We start from the raw sequence: 17,169 nt of genomic DNA, 5'->3' as shown, positions 1-17,169 counted from the left end.
AATATTGGCTCAAAAAATATTTGTGCAAAGCATGAATGAACAAATGCTTAATTTTTTTCCAAGCTTGGCACTTAACCCTTTTCTAGTTATATGATTTCAACTAAGCTTCTTGCTGAAAGCACCATGAAGCTATTCTGGTCTCAATATCTGAACTTTATTTATTAGATTTAAACCTCTCATTTTTCTTTTCAAAGTCCCTATTTTTTAATTTCCATCTGATTAGCTGCCCAGTACAGGAAGGCATGGAGGTTCCCTGGTAAGAATCCACACCTGGTACACTGGCCACTAGCAAGAGATCCCCGTGTATGTGACGTATGACACCACCTGACCTCCAAGCAAGTCAGAAGACTTCTCTCTGGGTTTCATTCTCTTCACCTGGAAAATGACACCAAAAATCCTTACTGTGCACACTTGGAATAAACAAATGAGTTGGAGAGTGAAAGATAGGGAAGAAGAGTGACGAGAGATCCTGAGTATTAGGAATCCAACAGAAACCTAAGTTCAAATCCCAGCTCCATCATTTATCAGTTGTGTGACTCGGGGCAAGTGACTTCCTCTCTCTGACCCTCAGTTTTCCTTATCTGTAAAAATAAGCCTGGGCTTCCCGGGTGGCTCAATGGTTAAAAAAAAGTCCTCCTGCCAATGCAGGAGACATAGATTTGAACCCTGGGTCGGGAGTTCCCCGGGAGTAGGAAATGGCAACCCACTCCAGTATTCTTGCCTGGGAAATCCCATGAACAGAGGAGCCTGGCAGGCTTCAGTTCCTGGGGTCACAAAAGAGTCAGACATGACTTAGGGACTAAATAGCAAATCACACTTAGTGACTGAACCACAAAATAAACCTACAAAGACTGCCTACGAATTAGCAATGATACACGCAAAGCACCACAGATACAGAGCAAGGGATGGGTAAACGGAGCTAGTAAGACAGTGAAAGTTACAAGTATAATTTAAGGGAAGAAGATAGTCTCAGGATGGCCCATCTGAGCTTGGATATCGTGATAACAATAATAGGAGCTGTGTTTCATTGAGGGCTATCACGATCCATGTACTAGGCACTGTGTGTTCATCTACTATGCATTTTGCAAATATTATCCTAGGGATATGCTTGTGTAAATCAATTAATATTTACTGAGAACTAAACAGATACTAGGTACTATTCTCAGTTCTGAGGACACAGCAATGAGCAAGACAGATGAACTTCCTTGTCCTTATGACGTTCACAGACTGGCAATGCCTGTATTTAGGAAGAAATTGAGCTTGGCTATTTCTATGTATTGACTTTATTGATTTTAGGTCACTGCTCCCACTCCTAGCCCAATCCAAAAAAGTACTTCTGGGGACTTCCCTAATTGTCCAGTGGTTAAGACTCCACCTTCCAATGCAGGGGGCGCAAGTTCGATACCTGATAGGGAATTAAGATCCTGCATGCCAAGCTCTGCGGCCACACACACAAAAAAAGTACCTCTGTGTGGCACACTGTATGTTGGTTTTTAAATAGAAATTTTAAGAATGGTGAAATGGGAATGGGGATTCTTGTGCTGAATACCCTTCAGCTCTACTGCTTTCCTAGATTTTTTGGCAAAGAGGAAGGAAAACATGAAATGGGAGCCTTGGAAGAGACAGTTGAGCACATCAAATGGAAGTAGTTGTCTTCTCCACAAACCAAGGAGACACACACACACACACACACACACACCTCAATTATACCTCGGCAAGCAGAGCTAATGGAAGCTAGATTGATTCAAAGATAATAATTAGAGAACAATTTAATCCCTGCTGTGAATGAGACACACAGTTTATTTTTAATTTGTATCTATAATAAAAAATAATAATTAAAAGGACTGGCAAATTGCAGCTTTTGCCAAGAAATGAGATGTACCCTGCCCACCTTCACCCCGTCACAAATGATATCTTCTCCCCCGCCCTCTATTTCTTCTGCTGACACATTCCCAACACAACTTGCTCGCACATGGAAGCCACAGACCCCATTTTAAATACAGAGATTCATTAATGAAAGGAATGGGAAGTGAACTTTTTTTAGCATCTACTCTGTGCCAGGCACAATGCTAAATATGTTCACGGAGATGATTTCGTTTAACCCTCACCGTGGTCCTGTGAAAAGGGAACCCCAGTTTCCTCTCATTTTGCAGAGTAGCATTTGCAGAAGCTGATGCTGGGAAAGGCTGAAGGCAGAAAAAGAAGAGGGAGACAGAGGATGAGATGGCTTGATGGCATCACCAATTCAGTGGACATGAAACTGGGCACACTGTAAGATGGTGAGGGACAGGGAAACTTGGCTTGCCACAGTCTGCTGCTGCTAAGTCACGTCAGTCATGTCCGACTCTGTGCAACCTCATAGATGGCAGCCCACCAGGCTCCCCCGTCCCTGGGATTCTCCAGGCAAGAACACTGGAGTGGGTTGCCATTTCCTTCTTCAATGCATGAAAGTGAAAAGTGAAAGTGAAGTCACTCAGTCGTGTCCGACTCTTAGTGACCCCATGGACTGCAGCCCACCAGGCTCCTCCACCTATGGGAGTTTCCAGGCAAGAGTACTGGAGTGGGGGGTCACAAAGAATTGGACACGACTGAGGACTGGGTGACTGAACAACAACATTTGCAGGAGTACCAACTGCTTGCTGAAGTTCTCACAGGGCGTATGGGACACAACTGGGTCTGATTGGCCAGACTCATTCCTCATACTGCCTTTCCTGGGGGCGGGTACTAAAGCTTCTGTCCTCCTTAACAGAGGTGCTGCCTCGCTAACGTCAGAATTTGCCCCAATTTCTATTTCAGCTCCAACCACTAACTAGCTTGTGAAGATAATTTCATTTCTACACAGAAAGGACCTGAGCTACGCTTTGTACATGCTGCTGCTGCTGCTGCTAAGTCGCTTCAGTAGTGTCCAACTCTGTGCAACTCCATAGACGGCAGCCCACCAGGATGCGTGATAAGCAAACGACCTTTCTCCACATTGCTTCCCCTCTTTTCCTTATGCCCACCGCTCTTACATATACTTTTCCTTTTTTTCCTTAAAAAAAATTTTTTTTGGCCACATCCCACAGCATGCGGGACCTTAGTTCCCCCTCAGGGATCAAACCCGTGCCCTTTGCATTGAAGGTGGAGTCTTAACCACTGGGCAACCTGGGAAATCAGTTCAGTCACACAGTCGTGTCCATTGCTTTGCGACCCCATGGACTGCAGAACACCAGGCTTCCCTGTCCATGACCAACTCCCAGAGCTTGCTTGAACTCATGTCCTTTGAGTCGATGATGCCATTCAACCATCTCATCCTCTATCACCCCCTTCTCCTCCTGCCCTCAATATCTCCCAGCATCAGGGTCTTTTCTAGTCCCCATATAACCTTCTTATTCATCCAATAGCCTCCCAAACTAATGACCTTTTCTCTCCTTCCTCATCATCATCTTTGGGGAGGAGTCACTTCATTCATTACTATCCCAGTGGACAGATTCATGTGAGCCATTAAATTGCCATTTTTGTAGGTCCAACTTTTTGTGACCCCAACTCTTTGTGACCCCTATACAGTCCATGGAATTCTTCAGGCAAGAATACTGGAGTGGGTAGCTTTTCCCTTCTTCAGGGGATCTTCCCAAGCCAAGGATCGAACCCAAGTCTCCTGCTTTGCAGGCAGAGTCTTTACCAGCTGAGCCACAAGGGAAGCCCTTTTGTAGGTCAAAACCAGTCAAATATAGGCAATTTCATATTAAAACAGTAAATGCCCTGAGACTTCTCACTCAGCCTTTCTAGACTCAAGAGGTAGATTCATATTTGGGAAAGGCCACCTTAACTAATCATCGGATGGGGTTGGTGAGGGTTGGGGAAGCTCACCAGCCTATATTAAACCTCACAATAAAACTTGCAGACAGCAAAAATGAAATACACCCCCAGGGTCTATGTCCTCCAACACAAGGCTGGCTATTCATCCATTTTCGAAGGAAAAATATACATATTCTTCTCACACTTAGCAACAAATTGGCTTAAATAATCTGCGTCATCGTCTCTTGTCTTCTCAGCTAATCATGTTGGTAAATCGTTGGTTCTTTATTTTTTTTCCTTCCCTCTGTGGCTGCTGCATCGGAGGAGGGAAAATGCTGCACACAGAGCGGGGACGGGGAGGAGGGGGAGGTTTTGTGATAGATGAGTGGTTCAAGAATGCCTCTGATATTCTTGGTTAACTTCCTCACAGACGCAGGGAATTGGATTGGTCGGACAGCTCCCCCTGTGTGGCACAAACAAGAAACATTAATTAAAAATAATTGCCACCCCCCTCCCCAGAATTAAGAGTGTGATGTTCAGATTGGTTTTAAGAAAGGTAATTTGATGCCAATAAATTACAATTATAAAAACTTCATTACAGTCAAGAGCAATCTATCCACCATTGTCCTAATTACACATTGTAGGAATAATGAATGCTAATGATTTAATGTACAATAATTACCACGATTGAAAAATAAAATATAATAATCACTATCGTTATTGTTATCAATAACACAGATACTTTGGCATGGCTGATCTCCTCTTGAGGCTGAGATAAAATTTCAGGGTATTTTGTTGTTGTTGTTCACATTTAGAAACACTCCCTCCCCTTCTCCCTCACCCTCCCCCCCAGCTCTATCTTTATTAAGACAAGAAATCTGCAGCACAGATGGAAATGATCTGTTTCTCCTAGCAGGTCAGAGTTGAAAGGTCAGGTTCAAGTTTCTAATTCCTAGCCAATAGAACATCTTTGGCTTCTTCCTGAATATCTTTTGAGGTGGGAAGGAGAGAGAAAGCAATTATTCTGGTATGGAAACCCGACTGCATTTTGACTGGTCTCTCTCCAGTTCTTTTATAAAACCATCCATGACTTCCTGTGGCAAAAAGGAAATGCCCGGGTTGATCTTAGCCTGACATCTGCAGGATTGGGTTGTGGCAAAAAATGTGGTCTCTGGAGCCAGACACCCTGGGGTCAAGGCCTGGCTCCACCACCTGCTACTGTTGGAACTGTAACCAATCTTTTTTTTTGGCCATGCCATGCAGCATGTGGGATCTTCGCAGACTAGGGACGCAACCCATGACCTCTACACTAGGAACTCAGAGTCAACCACTGGACCACCAGGAAGTCCTAACCATTTTTTTTTTTTTTAACAAAAACTTTTTTTTTTTTGTGGCTGCACAGTGCGGCATGTGGGATCTTAGTTTCCTGATCAGGGATCAAACCCATGCCCCCTGCACTGGAAGGCAAAGTCTTAACCACAGAGCCACCAGGGAAGTCCCCAGATGTTAAGAATTTTACTTGTGTTACTTTATATAATCTTGGCAATAATCTATACAGTATGTTCCTGGCATCCCCATTGAACAGATGAGAAAATTAGCATTAGGGAGACTAAATATTTTCCCAACATTGTACAGCTAGTATGTGACACAGCCAGGATTCAATACAGGCATTTTGCCCCCAGACCTACATTCTATCCTTTGTCTTTCAGTGGGCATTATCTGAATATATTTTCATGTCCTTAAATTATTTTAATGATTTGCACAGCAATCAATCCTGTGCAAAAAATACTTTTTGGCTGCACTGGATCTTAGTTGCAACACGCAAGATCTTCAATCTTCAGTTTCAGCATGCAGGATCTAGTTCCCTGATCAGGAATCGAACCCAGGCCCCCTGCATTGGGAGTGAGGAGTCTTAGCCACTGGACCACCAGGGAAGTCCCAAAGCTATCATTTTTTTCATCCCACCTCTACAGCTGAACATTTTGCTTGTATTCAGTTTTTCATCATAATAAACATTTCTTTGAAGTCCATCCTTGTACATAATCTTTGTTCACACTATGAATATTTCCTTAGGATACCATCTTAGGAGAGGAATTATGCCCCACCTGCCTCATTGAGGGATCATTCACATACAGTAAAATCCCCCAGTTCCAAGTGGGCAAGGCAATGAATTTTGACTAATTATGCATAACCATTACAGTGAGAGTTGGACTATAAAGAAAGCTGAGCGCAGAAGAATTAATGCTTTTGAACTGTGGTGTTGGAGAAGACTCTTGAGAGTCCCCTGGACTGCAAGAAGATCCAACCAGTCCATCCTAAAGGAAATCGGTCCTGAGTGTTCATTGGAAGGACTGATGCTGAAGCTGAAACTCCAATACTTTGGCCACCTGATGTGAAGAGCTGACTCATTTGAAAAGACCCTGATGCTGGGAAAGAATTGAGGCAGGAGGAGAAGGGGACGACAGAGGATGAGATGGTTGGATGGCATCACCAACTCAATGGACATGGGTTTGGGTGGACTCCAGGAGTTGGTGATGGACAGGGAGGCCTGGCGTGCTGCGGTTCGTGGGGTCACAAAGAGTCGGACACGACTGAGCGACTAAACTAATTACAGTCATGATATAGAAGATTTCCACCACCCAAAAAAGTGCTTTTTTGGAGTCATTCCCTCTCCACCCTTCCCTCAACCCTAATTCTGACCCCAGGCAACCAAAGTTCAGGTTCAGGTCACTATAGTTCTGCCTTTTCTAGAATTTCATATCAGTGAGATCATGCAGTATGTAACCTTTTGTTTTTGACTTCCTTCCCTCAGCATTATGCTTCTGAGATTCATCCATGTTATTGTATACATCAGTAGTTCATTCCTTTGTATTATTGAGTAGTATTCTACTATATGGATATAGCAAGAGTCGGACACGACTGAGTGACTGAACTGAACTGAACTGAAGGGCTGCCAGTAAGATTTCTTTGAAGAAAGCTTCATTTGAGCTCAGGGAGATCATAGCAAGAGCCAAGTGCCAGGTGGAGGGTGTTCCGGCTGCTCTGCATACCTACCCAGTTGGCCGGCCTGCCTGCCATCCATCCGGTAATTTGCTCTTTTATTGAACAGATGTTTACCCAGTACCTAATGTGCTTGGGTGAACAAGACAGACTCAGACCCAGCCCTCTTGGCACTTGGTGAGGAAGACAAGCAGGTTCCCAAAGAAGGCAGTGGAATGTTTTGAGATCTACAGAGGCATCTAAGAAGGCATGACACCCCTTATTGTGTTCACTACTATTTCCTCAGCACTTAGAACAGTGCCTCGCATCTAGTAGTCGCTCAGTAAATGCCTGGGTAAGTGAAACAGAAGACTGGAGATGGGCTGCTTCAGACAGGGGGTTCAGAGAAGACCTCTCCAAAGAGGTGACACCTTTGAGCTGAGCCCTAAATTGATGAAAGGAGCCACATGTGATGACCTGGAGAAAAGTAATCTAGGCTTAGGGACCTGCTAGTGCCAAGGTTGTGAGGTGGGAGAGAGTTGGTTATTCCAGCAACTGCAAGGAGAGCAGCCCCAGGAGAGGTTAGTGGGGTAGACAGGGCCAAATCATTCAGGACCTGGAGGCCACGGCCACAAGCAATGGGACACCATCAGAAGGTTTTAGGCAGGGGAGGACACAATTCTGGTCCACGTTTTGCAAAGATGACTGGCAATTATGGGCAGAAAGAGCCATAAAGGCAAGTGTGGAAATTGGGAAGCCAGTTAGAAACTGGCTAGTTGCTCAGGCCAGAGGTGATGGAAGCTTGGATGAGGCAAAGTTGGTGAAGATGGAGAAACACAAACAGATCAAGAATGCCTTTTGGAGGTAGAACCTATGGGGTCCACTCAGAACCTGTACTGAGTGTCAGATATGCCACGCCTGGTTCCAGGCCCTTTGTGTATTCACTCACTGGGTCATTCAACAAATGTTAGCTCTGCCTGCTCTCACACATTCTATCCCTGGGTAAGGAAGATCCCCTGGAGGAGGAAATGGATCTTTGCCTGGAGAATCCCATGAACAGAGGACCAAATGGACTACAGTCCATGGGGTAGCAAAGGGTCGGACACAACTGAAGCCACCGAGCACGCACCAGGATTTGGTGTCTGTTCACTAACTGATGGACATTTGGCCGTTTGGAGCTGTTATGAGTGAAACTGCCAAAAAGGTTGAAGAACAAGTCTTTGTGTGAACATGGTTTTTGTTTCTCTTGGGTAAATACCTATGAGTGGGACTGCAGGGTTATATATAATCAGAGTATTTTAACTTTATAAGAAAAACAATTTAATTGTCAAATGTTTTTTCCCATCAGCAATATAGTCCCAGTCACTCCATATTCTCACTAAAACTTGGTATTGTCCGTCTATTTTATTTTAATCATTCTCACGAATGTGTAGTGATATCTCAGCCTGGGTGCCACTCGGATTGTCATAAATTGGGCAGCCTGATCCAATTCCTCCAATAAAGGCAGTTAGCAAAGGAAACACTGTGTCAGTTAGGAGAGTACATCCCAAACTTTACAGTGCTTGAAGACCTTGCTAAAACACAGATTCCTTGGCCCTGACCCCAGAGATTCTGATTTAGAGGATCTTTGGGTAGGAGCTGAGAATCTGTATTTCTAACAAGCTCCCTTGTGACGCTGCTGTTTCTGGTCAGAGTGACACACTTTGAGAACCACTGAGCTATGGGAAGAGAAAGCACTGAACGGGCAGACCCAAGACCCTTCAGTGACTGGGTGGGCTTAAGCAGGCCACTGCAACACCATCTCCAAGATGTGCTTGCACCTGTGTTAGGGATCAACTCCACTCCCATCTGACAACTCCTCCACCCTAAGTCCTCATTTGCCTCCCCATCATCACCTCCTCTCCAGGCATGCATCTGCAGCATGGCTCTCACAAATCCCTTGAGCATAGGAGAAAAATCATCACCATCACCACCATTACCATCATCACCATCATCATCCACAAGCACTGTGCCTGCCAGGACAACAGACACTGTGTTTTGTTCATCTGTGTCTGCAGGCCTTTCAGTTCAGTTCAGTCTCTTAGTCGTGTCCAACTCTTTGCAATCCCATGGACTGCAGCACGCCAGACCTTCCTGTCCATCACCAACTCCCGGAGTTTACTCAAAGTCATGTCCTTTAAGTCAGTGATGCCATCCAACAGTCTCATCCTCTGTCATCCCCTTCTCCTCCTGCCTTCAATCTTTCCCAGCATCAGGGTCTTTTCAAATGAGCCAGTTATTCGCATCAGGTGGCCAAAGTATTGGAGTTTCAGCTTCAGCATCAGTCCTTCCAATGAATATTCAGGACTGATTTTCTTTAGCATGAACTGGTTGGATCTCCTTAAAGTCCAAGAGACTCTCAAAAGTCTTCTCCAACACCATAGTTCAAAAGCATCAATTCTTCAGCACTCAGCTTTCTTTATAGTCCAATTCTCACATCTATACATGACTACTGGAAAAACCATAGCTTTGACTAGACAGACCTTTGTTGGCAAAGTAATGTCTCTGCTTTTTAATATGCTGTCTAGGCAGTGCCTTCAGGAGCTCCTGATCCATAGTAGCCACTCAATAAATACTCACTAAACAAATGAATGAAAACTAGCTCACATTTTGACAGCACTTTGGGATCTTGTGCTTCATAAGGCTTATCTCTTTTAAGCCTCACAAGCTCTACAAATAGATGCTATTTTTATTTCCATGTGACACATGGGGAAACTGAGGTTCACCCGGCGTAACACAGCTAGTGCCCAGCAGGGGCCGGGCTTGGCATTCGGGTCTATGGGAGCCCAGGTACCCATGACCCTGGAACCGGTTTGGGGTCTCCTGGTAGCAATGAAGCGGGGTGAAGGGAGCGCCTTAGCAGAAGCTACCCGAGGGTGCGGAAAGAAATACAAATATCCCATAGGCTGTGCGCCTGCGCGGAGGCGGTGGCGTTCTCCGCGCGCTCACAGGCGATCGGCGTCCTAATTTATGGCACCTGGAGAGTGGTTCAAGAAAATCAGCTCCCCGTGCACCGCTCGGAGGCGGGTTGAGCTGCAGGTAAGGACAGTGTAATTAAGAAATTAAAAGGTAATTTCCACAGACGCTGCGGCTCGCCGGGCCCAGTGATCGCCTAATTGATGGTGCAGCAGGCAGAGCCCACGCAGCCGCCCTTCCGGTGCGCCTGGAGCGCAGCGCTCTCCGCGGGCTTTGTGGTTTCTGGATCCATCCCGGGATGGGCTTCCGGGAGTTCCGGAGAGGGAGGGGAGGGCCAGAGCAGGGACACTCACGACCCTCGCGTCCCCCAACTCCCCGCCACCCCGCTTTCTCCAGGCTTTCTCGTCCTCCTCCTCACCGCTACAAGTATTGTGCCTTTCTATTTCTCTTTCTTCCATTCCACCCCCCAGCCCCCTGCCCTTTGTGTTTTTCCACTCTATTTCTCTATAAACTTCTATTTCTTTCTCTTCTCCTTTTAATTTAATTTTTTTCCTTTCATTTTTGGCCCTGCCACTTGGCAAGTGGGCTCTTATTAATTCCCCTACCAGGGATCGCACCTGTGCCCCGAGCACTGGGAGTGTGGGGTCTTAACCACTGGACCCCAAGGGAAGCCCCTCTCATCCCCTTTTCAGTTAGCTCACTAGTCTCTTTCCTACTAGTCTTCTCCACTACCACCACCACCCCCCCCTCCTTCCCCAGGTTTCTGCCTCCATCTCCCATTTCCTTCAGTTTCTAAAATTATTAGTGCTGAGCCTGGAAGAGTTTCCAGCTGATCCTTACACCCTGGAGAAGACTGCATTTAAGTTACTCCCACCACCACCATCTCCGCCTCCAGTTCCTGCAGGCCTGGGCAGGTGGGTGGTCACTGGAATGTCCCAGGATAAACTCTACAAGTCTGATGCAATGGCTCCATTAAGCCCACCTGGAATCTGTGTCCGGGAGTGATGGATGGGTGCATGAGTAGGTGGCTGGATGAATGGATTGCTCAGAAGGTGGTCTGTTCGGGTATCTGGAGGGATGGTTGACTGGTTGGTCAAATAGGTAGGTAGATGGATGGGTGGATAGTCTAGGGTGGGTTGGTAATTGGATGGATGTGTGTGGATGACTGGATAAACGGGTAGGTGAATGGATAGGTAGATGGTGGTGGGTGAATAAAGCAGTGGTTAACATAGGTGAATGGGTGGAATGATGGATGAGTAGACGAGCGTGGGATGACCAAATGGCTGGGTAGATGAGTGGACATGAATGCAGATCAGAGTGTTAATGGAGCAATAGTATAACAATAAGTGAGTGGGTGAGGCTGGATAATGGTAGGTGAGTGGATGGGTAGATTGGCGGGTAAGTGAGAATGTGGATGGATAGGAAGATTCCCTAGTGGGTATGTGGTAGATGAGTGAATGGTTTGGTAAAGGATGAGTAGCTGAATGGATAGGAGAGCATTCAGTCAGTTCAGTCGCTCAGTCGTGTCCGACTCTTTGCGACCCCATGGACTGCAGCACATCAGGCTTCCCTGTCCATCACCAACTCCCGGAGTTTACTCAAACTCATGTCCATTGAGTCAGTGATGCCATCCAACCATTTCATCCTCTGCGTCCCCTTCTGCTCCTGCCCTCAGTCTTTCCCAGCATCAGGATCTTTTCAAATGAGTGGCCAAAGTATTGGAGTTTCAACTTCAGCATCAGTCTTTCCAGTGTAGATGGTTATAGGGATGGAATATTCTTTTTTGTGACCCCACAGACTTACTAAAACAACAACAAAAATATGAGTGGATGGGTAGATGGAGGATGGATAGATGGATTGGTGACTAAATGAAGGGGTGGGTAGTAGGTAAACGGGTGAACGGGTTAAGATATTTGTGGTTGGGTGGAAGGGTGAGGAGATGGACGAGTGAGGAGGTGGATAGGCGGGTGAATGGATAGATGAGGCGTGAGGTGTAGGAATGGTGTGGAGGACGTGTAGAAATGGTGAATAGGTAGATGGAGTGGATGGATGGGTGGCCAGGTAAATGTTGGAACTCATAGGAAGATAAGTGTTCCAAAAGGTGACATGAGGGACAGCTGTTTAATGAAAAAGTCAAAACAGAAGCAGGTATAAACAAAACAGGAGTCTGCTAACTCCAAGATACCTTTCGGCATGGGGGTTTCAAGGTGTTTCCCAAGTGTTTCCCCTCGCAGGGAGGCAAGGACTGGGCCCCATGCAGACTCGGGATGAGTCACCACTTTTTCCGTTTCTTCCATCTCTTTACATGCCAAATGGGCATCATAGCAACAGCCTCATTGGGATTCAGAGGAAAAGGTGACAGAGGGTAGGCACTTGGTCAACTGGAGCACCTCCTGCCAGTGCACAAATATCAATATATGGAATCAGTCACAGCCCCTCACCACCCCAAAACCAACAGCTGTGGACCAATCGGGCTGCAAGGTCCAGTTGCCACGCTCTTAAGCCATGGCCTATCTTTCAGAAGGCTCCTCCCTGACATCTCTAGTCACCAAAACTCCACTCTAAGGTCCACTTCTCTCTCACACAGCTGCACATGCAGGACACCTTATTGAAGGGGGCCTTGAATGCCATGCTAAGGAACGTAGACTTCAGTTAAGTAGGTGAAGTGGAGCTGTGCAAAGGTTTTAGATCCTCCACCTGCCTTCTGGTACAACCCTGTTCCATCCAGGAGTCTACTGATCTCTGTGGTTCTTTGTGGTTCCCCCCACCACCTCTATTTCCACCATGGACTCCTCAAGATAGAGAGATCCCTTTTGTTCTTCTTTGGGTTTCCAGTCCGTAATAGGGAGCCTGGCACGTAGCAGGTTCTCAGTAAACACTGCCTGAGATGGGTAAGTAAAGAGAGTGATAAAACTGAACCATCTGGGCAGTACAGTTTTGCCTGCTGACCCTTCTGTAGTGTCTTCTGTTTCTCAGGGGAAACTGAGGCCAGTAGAGGTTGCCCAACTGCCCTCCCCCCCAACTCTGCAGTCTCTCCCAGCCCCCACCCAGCTGCCAGGAATGGGACCACCCATGAGTACAAAACAGAAAAAAAGGGTCCTTTGTTCCAGGAGATGCTAGAGGTAAGTGGGGGAGGGATCTGTTGGGGGATTAGGGAAGGGCCTGCAGGGAATTCCTTTCTCAATGGGGCTCCGTGGGGGCTGGAGCTGGATTTTTCACCTGCTGAGATCCCCTCCTGAGCTGCTTCTCACCTGCTGGGAATGCCCGAAGCCAGAGAAGCAGGGAGGGCCACCTGAAGTGGTCATTCTTAGGCCAGTGCATCTGGGCAAGAGGAGGAAGAAGAGTGGAGGCGGGAGGACGGTGGGAGATAGAGGAGGTGAAACAAAAGGAGAGTGGGAGGGCCGCTCAGACACACATCTCTGGAACAGTGTGGACACTTGTTGTTCAGCCACTCAGTCGTGTCTGACTCTTTGCGACCCCATATTCTGCAGCACGCCAGGCATCCCTGTCCTTCACCATCTCCCACAGCTTGCTCAGACTCATGTCCATCGAGTCGGTGATGCCATCCAACCATCTCATCCTGTCGTCCCCTTCTTCTCCTGCCTTCAATCTTTCCCAGCATCAGGGTCTTTTCCAGTGAGTCAGCTCTTTGCATCAGGTGGCCAAACTGTTGGAGCTGCAGTTTCAGCATCAGTCCTTCCAATGAATATTCAGGGTTGATTTCCTTTAGGATGCACTGGTTTGATCTCCTTGCAGACACTTAAGTGCACACAATCATAAATACGTATACACTTGTACACATTCCGATCCACGTGTGTGTATGTGAATGAGGTATTACACAGACGCATAAATATGTATGCATCTATCTCATCCATTCATTTATATTTCCATGTACAGAACCACACACGTACACAATCACATATGCAAAGATGTATATGCATACATTCAGGCGCACATGTACACTCTGTCAGATGCTCACAGAGACACATAGGTGCTCAGGGATCACATACAAATTCACAAGCGCGTTCACATGCATGGCTAGACTCAAGGATACACACACATGTGGTCATTCACAGTCACACGTGCACACGTATACATCCTCATAGTCACAGGTATATGCAGGGCTCTCCTTTCCCCGACGGCCGCTGCCTTCTGTTAATTTGTTTATAGAGTTTAGCATCAAGTGCTATAGGAAACGGAGAAGGCAATGGCACCCCACTCCAGTACTCTTGCCTGGAAAATCCCATGGATGGAAGAGCCTGGTAGGCTGCAGTCCCCAGTGTCGCTAAGAGTCGGGGACGACTGAGCGACTTCATTTTCACTTTTCACTTTCATGCATTGGAGAAGGAAATGGCAACCCACTCCAGTATTCTTGCCTGGAGAATCCCAGGGACAGAGAAGCCCAGTGGGCTGCTGTCTATGGGGTCGCACAGAGTCGGACTTGACTGAAGTGACTTAGCAGCAGCAGCAGCTATAGGAAAACAGAATCATAGGAGGCGACTTTGGCCAGGGATAGTCTTCTAGGAGAGGTAACTTTGGAGTTAAGTGCTCAGTGTAGGGTAGAAAACAGTCAAGCAGCGATCTAAAACTCAGTGTGTTCCAGGCAGAGGGAACAGCGGGAGCAGAGGCTACAAGTTAGGAAATATTCTGGGAGCAGAGTGAAAAATGGTGAGGGGTGGGGGATCGATAGGAGAGAAGGCTGGAGAGAGGCTATCACTACAGATCCTTAGTGAAGTCTTAGCCTAACCTTGGGGACCTTCCATTGATGACCCCACCTTCCCACTTTTCCACTCCTTATAGACCCAGCTGAGAAGAGAATGAACTTACAAACCTGATTCAACCACAGGCCTTGTGCCGTGACCAATAAAGGATGCTCCTGCAAGCAGCTCCCCAGGTGAGAAATTGCTGCAACCAGAGAAAGAAGACACCTCCCCCCAAAAGTTCTGTAATTCCCTTAGAACCAGAATCCTTGACCCCAAAGACTCAGCAGAGCCAAAGCTAGCCCCAGTGGGTGTTGGGGAGTGGAGGAGAGATTTTGTTCCTGTTTTTCTTTTTGGAATTCGGAGGGCCACTTACCCATCTCCCGGCGTCTGAAACCCTTGTACCTCTAAGAACCTATCCCTTATAGAGACAGCCTTCACTTCTTCTTTCTCAGGGAGACGGGGAAATGGTGTGATGGAAGCTTGGACTTCCAAAATAGGCAGATCTCATCTCTACCACTTCATAGCTCTGTGCCCTCGGGCCAAGGACCCAGCCTCTCTGAGCCTCCATTTCTTTGCTGAGCAAATGGCAAGATGGTTGAGAAATATCAATAGCGCACGTCTCATTTCTGGTACACAGGCTCCTTTCAACCCGTGTCAATTTCCCCTTTCCTTGGGGACCAATTTTTCAAACACAGGAATCATGTTTTGCCTCTCCCGATGAGAGGCAGTTGGAGTTGGCTGAGGACTTGGCCTTGATTGGGTGTCATGATAGAGTCCTTCCTCACCTTCCTTCTTCGGGGCACATGCTTCCAGGACCTTTTCCTCGTCTTGCAGGGTTTGCGGCTGCCCTTCCACACCTCTGAGTCACAGCTCCCTGCCCCAGGTCAGGGCTGAGGGAGGGGAAGTGTGAGGATGACCTCAGGGCAGTCTTGGAGGGAGAGCTGGGGGGTGGGGCTGTCGTGTGGCTCCCCTAGCCCTCATCTTCCCCTTCCTGTTTCTTCCCTTCGAGATGGAGTGAAGGGCTTTCACACTTGTCTGGGCTGACTCCAAGTGTGTGATCACTCTCGGCGGGTGTCAGCACGGCTGGGAGATTTGTGATACCGCCTGGTTCCTAATTACCTCCCTCTCTGCACTCACCCCTCCCAGCTCTCCCCAGACCTGCCACCACCACCTCCATCATCTCCACCTGCCAGTCTGCCTGACTCCATCTGCAGAGGAGAGACACGGCTGGAAACTGAGAGAGGAGGCTTCACAGGGCCCCACTGCCTGGACCACGGGCGCTGGGTTAGAGCAAGGCAGCCCTTCATCATTTCTAGCAAAGTCCGTTTCCTACTTGGCAGGGGGCACTGCTCCTCTCTGGGCACCTTGGAGTCTCCTGCCTTCCAGGAAAAACATCAGGGAAACCTTGGGTCACCTCGCTTGGCTGACATCACCCATCTAGACCTCATCCAGTCCCAGGTCCCGCAAAAACAAAAGCCGTTGGACCTCAAAGGGTTGCCCTTCTTTCAGCCAGAATACCTCTCGAAAATGATCTTCTTGATGAGAGAGATCTCTCTGTGCTGAGGTGGGCAGATAAATTAAGTTAAAAAATGGAAAATATCAACACACTGCTCAGTCCAGCTCCGCGTTTTATTTTTTGGCCGCTCCACACAGCATGTGGGATCTTAGTTCCCCAGCCAGGGATCGAACCCACACCCCCTGCACTGGAAACTTGGAGTAGTTCTGACCATTGGACTTCCAGGAAATCCACCCCCTCTCCAACCTACTTTTTAAAAATACACACTTTAAAAAAAGAAAAAGCTGTCAGAATATTAGCCAAAAGCATTCCCTTTGGTTATGTCTGAGGGTGGGATGACAGAGGACATTCTATGCTCCATGTTTCTACGATGTTTTCATTGAAGGATTGCTTATGTAGTCAGGAATAACAGAGTGTTTGAAAAGGGGAATGGCGAGGGGTTCTTGGGGTCCTTGATGTCTTGAGAAGCCAGGTGGGTTGACAGGCAGGATTCTAGAACAGTTCATTCAAGAGTCTGAGAGACCACTTTCCCCAGGTTGGGGAAATTTCAGCCTTTGGTCCAGGACTGAGTCATCCTGAAGCAGAAAGGAAAATTGAGTGATGCTAAAGAAATCTGAGCACCGAAGAACTGATGCTCATGAACTGTGGTGTTGGAGAAGACTCTTTAGAGTCCCTTGGACTGCAAGGAGATCCAACCAGTCCATCCTAAAGGAAATCAACCCTGAATATTCATTGGAAGGACTGATACTGAAGCTGAGGTTCCCATACTTTGGCCACCTGATGTGCAGAGCTGACTCATTGGAAAAGACCCTAATGTTGGGAAAGATTGAAGGCAGGAGGAGAAGGGGACGACAGAGGATGAGATGGTTGGATGGCATCACCGACTCGATGGACATGAGTCTGAGCAAGCTGTGGAAGATGGTGAAGGGATAGGAAGCCTGGCGTGCTGCAGTCCATGGGGTCACAAAGAGTCCGACACGACCGAGTGACTGAACAACAACAGAAGAAATCATCACTTCATCTCTCTTCTTAAAAGTGTGTGTCTGCACTGCTATAGTTATTAATAAGATGGATAACAAAGATCTACTGTACAACACAGGGAACTCTGCTCAATGTTATGTAGCAGCCTGGATGGGAGGGAGTTTGGGGGAGAATGGATACATGTGTATGTATGGCTGAGTCCCTTTGCTCTTCGCCTGAAAGTGTCACAACATTGTTAATTGGCTATACTCCAATATA

The sequence above is a fragment of the Bos mutus genome, chromosome 17 (assembly GCF_027580195.1).
Source record: "Bos mutus isolate GX-2022 chromosome 17, NWIPB_WYAK_1.1, whole genome shotgun sequence".
NCBI classification, from domain to species: Eukaryota; Metazoa; Chordata; class Mammalia; order Artiodactyla; family Bovidae; genus Bos; species Bos mutus.
Note: the sequence above shows the minus strand (reverse complement) of the source record.